Genomic DNA, 6995 nt, shown 5'->3' with positions numbered 1-6995 from the left:
TTAGCCAGTCACTCAGTGAGCATTTATTTGTTAAACACCTATGCTGGACCAGGCACCATGCTAAGTGTTCAGGAAACCAGGAAATGCAAGGGAAACACTTTGATGAGGAGGAGGAGGAGGTGGAGGAGGAGGAAGAGGATGATGATGATGATGACAAAAATAATAAATACCTCATTTCTTTTTTTGGTTCATGCATTTATCTCAAGCTACTGCTGAGAGAGAGAGAGAGAGAGAGAGAGAGAGAGAGAGAGAGAGAGAGAGAGAGTGTGAGAGAGTGAGAGAGAAAGAGTGTTGACTGTTGGGTAAGTATAAAAGGTTCTTGAATCAAACATGGAGAATTGTTCCTGTTGTTCAATCATTCAGTTGTATCTAACTCTTTGTGACCCCATGGATGATAGCATGCTAGACCTTTTTTTTCTCTACTATCTCCCACATTCTATCCAAGTTTGTTGTTTCCATGACACTACTTATCCATCTCGTCTTCTGCTGTACTCTTCTCCTTTTGCCTTCAGTCTTTACTAGCTTTTGGGCCTTTTCCAATGAGCCCTATCTTTTCAGTACATGCCCAAAGTATTTAAGCTTCAACTTCAGTTTTTTACCTTCCAAAGAGTAGTCTGAATCCATTTCTTTAAGTATTAATTGAGCTGATCTTCTTGCTATCCGGGGGACTCTTAAAAATCTTCTCAATTCAAATGCGGTGCTCAGCTTTCCTTATAGTCAAACTCTCACAGACATTCATTACTACTGAAAATGCCATACATAGTTTTGACTCTAACAGGAAATTGTAGAAGCTACCTTAATCTGACATCTCAAAGCTATAAGGGAAAAAAAAAAACCTGAGAGAGATGTGGTATAAACTGGGCATATAAATGCTAGAGGAAGTAAGTAGACTCTAGGAGAAGCAGAGGAGATACAGACTCAAACTTTTTCTGAAAGCTACAGATCTACTTGCAAGGCAGACTTTTCATTAAATAATGTTAAATAGTCATAGGAACTTTTAATTCAACTGAGAGGGAATGACCTACCATTTCTTTGGTAATAGGCTCAGATACAGATCCCATTTCTGTTCTTTCATATTATAATTAAAATGTTTTATGTTTAAATGCTTATTAGGGATTTGTTGTTTGTAGAGGGAAAGCTATAGACCATCCAGATTCAAATATTCTCACAGATGATGTGAGAGTTGGGTCAAACACAAATCAAACAAATATTTTTATAGTTTTCCTAAATGGAAAACTGTATGCAAAGAAGGCTATCTTCCCCAGTGAAAAGCTAAAATAACCTGCTTTTGTTAAAGGTTGCATTAGCAACAATTATAGTCTATCTTTTGTTCTCTATTGTTTCATGTGTGTTTGAATTTAAAACACATTCCATGTGTGACACTTGTGGACCACACACACATAGGCATATTTTCCCCACTATAAATCAAGGTTAGAATGTTTTCTAGGGACAGAGAAGGGAAGGGTTTCTATAACTGTATAATCCACCAGGTGGCACTTGAAGGTTGAACCATACCATATCACTGCAAATAATCAAATGCAATTCCCCACTCCCTGGCTTTTCTATATAATCCCTAACATTTCAGATTCAAATATAAATCTAAATATATTCATTAATTTCCTCAAAATAGTACTCATCAAAAAAAGATCTGGCTTCCAATCCTGGGTGGCTTCTCCAGTCTTGCTTTCTCTTCTCCCTATAACCCTAAAAGAATTCATTCCCTCAGCATTCAGGCTAAATGCACTTTACTAAATTGCAATATTCTAGGCAAGAGATCTAGAAGTCTGATCTAGAGCTGTGGCTGTGTAGAGAGGGAAAAGAGAAAGGATACAAGAGATATCATGGAGTTAGAATTGATGAGACTATTGGCAACATGTAGGATCTGGGGGATAGCGAGAGAGAATCTCAGGTTGTTACCCTGGGTGAATGGAAGGATGATTTGGATTTTCAATAGAAATAATGAAGTCTGGAGGAGGCATAGTAAATATAGGGGGAGATGAGTGCTGCTTTGGAAATTGAGATGTTGATAATGGAGACATCCAGCAGTGGTTATTGATGTGAGACTTGAGTGCAATTTGGAACAGATATGTAGATTTAGGAATCATCTATCTAGAGATCATAATTTAACTCACAGGAGCTTGAAAATAACCAAGAGAAACTATGGAGAGTATGGTAGATTAGCTTCCAGAATAGAACTCTGAGGAAACACTCACTAAGGGAGATGGCGATGGGTGATAGTATTCAATATAGTTGGTTAGATTGTTTGCTTGATTGCTATTCATCCTTCATTTTGAAGAGGATCAATGACATCACAGGTGATGTCTTGGCTTGTGCATAAACTATATTTAAGTGAGGCAGAGTAACACAAAGTCATAAACTCCATTCTTTCTTCTCTTGTCATTGGAGTCTAGTGGCAGAACAAAAGTCAGAGTGACTGGCAATGGCCAGAGATGCAGTGGATGCCTTTTGCTTCCTCCATGTCTGTCCAATCTAAGGGTATTACAGCATATACTTCAGCTGCCTTCATGGCCTTTAGAACAAACTGTTCTCATTTGCCCATTCTTCTGGGAGAAGTTTTCACATGCTTAAGATAGACATCCCCTTATATCATGACAGGTTTGAGACTTGTCCACTCTCAACCTGGTTTAACCCACCTCTTGGTATGGTGTGGCCACTTCACATGCTACAGTTTCTTGGAGCTACAGGTGAGAATTAAGTGAAAGGTGAACACCAGAGGTAGATGAGCAACCTGAAAAGGATTTGGCAAGCCCTTCCACCAGAGGTGCTACTTCTTCCTGAACACCTCATACATCCAATTGGTTAGATAGAGAAGAGAACCTAGAAAAGAACTATGTCACAGAAGCTATGGATAAAAATTCATCACCTTTTCACACTTAACTTGGCTGATACTCAGAAGATATGTAGAATCCTCATTGTTAGGCTCAAATTCTAAGCTGTTCTATTTTCATAGTAACACCCTCAAAATCTGCTAAGTCTCCAAAACTTAAAGAATTCAGTCACATATCAAGATGAAGTAACTGAATAGGGCATAGGAGCAAGTAGTTCACATTACCATTTAATAAATGTAACCACCAATAGGTAATTAGGAAATAATTTAGCAATCAATGAATGTTCTCATTTCTGCCCTTGAGATTTTAGTTCCTTTTCCCTTTAGGAATAAGGCCTTAACTTCAGTCATGAGATGGGGCAGAGACTTAAGCCCTAGTTACACATCTATTTGCAAGGATCCAAGGCCTTTTTTTTTTTTTTTTTTTCACTTGAACTATTTAACTTTGTTTCTTTTATCTTGTACTTGTGAAATCACTTTTGAAACTAAATAACTTTATATTTATCTATACTAGATGCAAAGAGTCTGCTCTTCGCTTGGGAGGGTCTTGGGAGGTGGGATGGTGTGGCAATAATGAAATGAAAATGAGCCAGAATGCAAGTGGAATTGCAGAGGCTGTTCTCTGTTGCCATCTGCTGATTTTTATTTTTATACCCTTTTTTCTTTATGATCTCATACAGGTTTTGATTTTCCCATACATTCAAAATCACATATTAACTTTTGAAACATCATATGATTTGCTTTTACTAATTATCTTACTGTGGTTAAACAAAGAAGCAAGTTTGTCAAGAATTATTCATTACGGAATGGCTCAGTTGGAACTTATTATTTTCAGCCATCCGTAAGGTACAAGAACATCATTTCCTAGCTAAGCATAATAGTTGATTATATTTTAACTAATTAAATCATGTATATTGTTACTTTATACTATTTATACCTATCATTAATCAAGAAGATAGTTATGGTAGTTGATTACATCAAATAAGATACAATAATATCAGTCTGATCCAAATTTTGTTCCCATTATGTTCTTTCATTTTTCACTATTTTTTTGAAAGTATGTTTGCTGTTCTTTCTGCTATAGGGTTAATAAGAATGCAGTTCTGGAAGGGTGATTCTTTGCTAATTTGTCATTCCCCTGTTTTCCTTGTGTTTCACTGTTTTCTTGGTCTGTGGGAGTTTGGGAACAAACTCAGGCCAGTACTTTCTTGCTGGGAACTTTAGAAACTTGCATTAACTCACTAACTGCTGGTTTATTGCACGGATGATTCTAGGGAAAGTTTCTGTACTCTGGGGTTTGTTTAGGGGTTTATTTTGGGATAGTGGGTAGTCTGTGACTGTAGTTGTTCTTGCCATGAACCTGTATTGTTTTTCTATGTCTCCCTGGGGCTGAATAAGGATGCTGATTGCAATAGTTTCAATGCAAGTGAATGTCACTGTAAAAAGAATCACATAGGATAAACTGAGTGTGGAATTTCCATCCTCCTGACAACCTGCTGTGCTAGATTGTCAGAGCTGGTGACTAGCTGTGCTAAGCATCATGGTTTTGATGGCTTCCTGCAACTAGATTTCATTTTGTCAAAGTGGTTCCATTATTCTAGCCCATTAAAACCTTTTTGGATTCTTATTCCATCATCCAACATGTTAGCTATCCTTCCCAACTTCATGTCATCTATACTTTTTATGCTAGATGTCATATATGCCTCTAATCAAGACACTGATAAAAACGTTAAATAGAACAGGGCTGTGGGGCACTCTGCTAAAGACCTCTTTCAGTATTAACTAATTACTATTATGGATTCAAGCTATTTAACTGATCCTGAATTAGTGTAACTGTTTTTATCATCTAGCTAACAACTTTTCATCTTATCCATGAGGATGATATGAGAGTCTTAGATGTTCTGGAGATATCTAGACCTACTTTGTCTCTGGCTTTCCCTTGGTCTACCAGTATAATAACCAACTAAAAAAAGAAAACATGCATGGCCTATTTTAATGCGGGCTTAGTTAACATTTCATTTTCTAAATGTTTACAAACTATTAAAAAAAATAATAACTCATTCAAGAATATTCTCAGCAATCAAAATCAAGCTTGTTGGACCATATTTTGTAAACTCTGATTTTTTTCCCTTTTATGAAAATGAACAGCTCATTTTTCATTCTTTAGTTTTGTGGCACTTCTTCCATACTCCATGATCTTTCAACAATCACATATATTTACATCTCATACTACATTGGCTACAAAATAGTTGCTAACTCATAACAGGAATCAGAAGCTCTAAGAGGGCATAGTCATTGTTTCCTATGGTTTCTGTCATTTCACTTCTCCAGGCTTCTTCCAGTTTGTCAGAAACAGGCCCTGATATGCATTCTCTGTTTTTTAAAGATGAAATTGTCAATGCGACAAGTTAAGAATAAGGGGAATGGGAAGAGTTCATTACCTACTCAGTGGGTAGAAGTAAAGGAAGGCTTCATAGAGGAGATGGAATTTAAGTTGGGATTTCAAGAACGCGTAGGAAGAGGTAGAGAGAGAGGGCATTTACAGGCTGGAGAAACATTACTAACAAAGACAGGGATGGGAATGCATACAAAATAAATGCACACAAATCATCAGCATTTCTATATATTTCGAACACATCACAACAGCAAAAGTTAGAAAGAGAAACACCATTTAAAATCACCCTAGACCAGGGGTCGGCAACATATGGCTCTTTCTGCAGGAGCCATAAAGTCAATTTTTTTTCAGGCGCTGTTACAGGAGCACGCACTGTGAGCACTGTACGGCTCTCATGAAATTACATTTTAAAAAATGTGGCGTTTATGGCTCTCATGGCCAAAAAGGTTGCTGACCCCTGCCCTAGACAATATAAAATACTTAGGAATCTATCTATCAAAACAAACACAGGAATTATACAAACACAACTACAAACACTTTCCAAACAAAACTAGACCTAAACAATTGGAAAAACATTGATTGCTCATGGGTAGGACAAACTAACATAATAAAAATGACCATTCTACCCAAATTAATTTACTTATTTAGTGCCAAACCTATCAAACTACCAAAAAACTTTTTTTTAATGAATTAGAAAAAAATATAACAAAGTTCATTTGGAAGAACAAAAGATCAAGAATATCAAGGGAAATGATGAAAAAAAAAAGTGAAGGAAGGTGGCCTAGCAGTACCAGATATTAAGCTATAATATAAAGCAGTGGTCATCAAAACAATATGGTACTGGCTAAGAGACAGAAGGGAGGATCTGTGGAATACACTTGAGGTAAGTGACATCAGCAAGACAGTGTATGATAAACCCAAAGAGCCCAACTTTTGGGACAAAAATACACTATTCGACAAAAACTGCTGGGAAAATTGGAAAACAATATGGGAGAGAATAGGTTTAGATCAACATCTCACACCCTACACCAAGATAAATTCAGAGTGGGTGAATAACTTGAATATAAAGAAGGAAACTATAAGTAAATCAGGTGAACACAGAATAGTGTACTTGTCAGATCTCTGAGAAAGGAAAGATTTTAAAACCAAACAAGTTAGAAAAAATTACAAAATGTAAAATAAATAATTTTGATTATATTAAATTAAAAAGTTTTTGTACAAACAAAAACAATGCAACCAAAATCAGAAGGGAAACAACAAATTGGGAAAAAATCTTTACAACAAAAAATTCTGACAGAGGTCTAGTTACTCAAATATTCGAGGAACTAAATCAATTGTATAAAAAATCAAGCCATTCCCCAATTAATAAATGGGCAAGGGACATGAATAGGCAATTTTCAGATAAAGAAATCAAAACTATCAATAAGCACATGAGAAAGTGTTCTAAATCTCTAATAATTTGAGAAATGCAAATCAAAACAATTCTGAGGTACCTAGCAGATTGGCTAAAATGATAGCAGATTGGCTAAAATGATAGCAGGAGAGAGTAATGAATTTTGGAGGGGATGTGGCAAAATTGGGACATTAATGCATTGCTGGTGGAGTTGTGAACTGATCCAATCATTCTGGTTGACATTCTGGATGGCAATTTGGAACTATACTGAAAGAACTCTAAAAGACTACCTGCCCTTTGATCCAGCCATACCATTGCTGGGTTTGTACTCCAAAGAGATCATAGATAAACAGACTTGT

This window comes from Gracilinanus agilis, chromosome 1 (genome assembly GCF_016433145.1).
Source record: "Gracilinanus agilis isolate LMUSP501 chromosome 1, AgileGrace, whole genome shotgun sequence".
In the NCBI taxonomy this organism is placed as follows: domain Eukaryota; kingdom Metazoa; phylum Chordata; class Mammalia; order Didelphimorphia; family Didelphidae; genus Gracilinanus; species Gracilinanus agilis.
Note: the sequence above shows the minus strand (reverse complement) of the source record.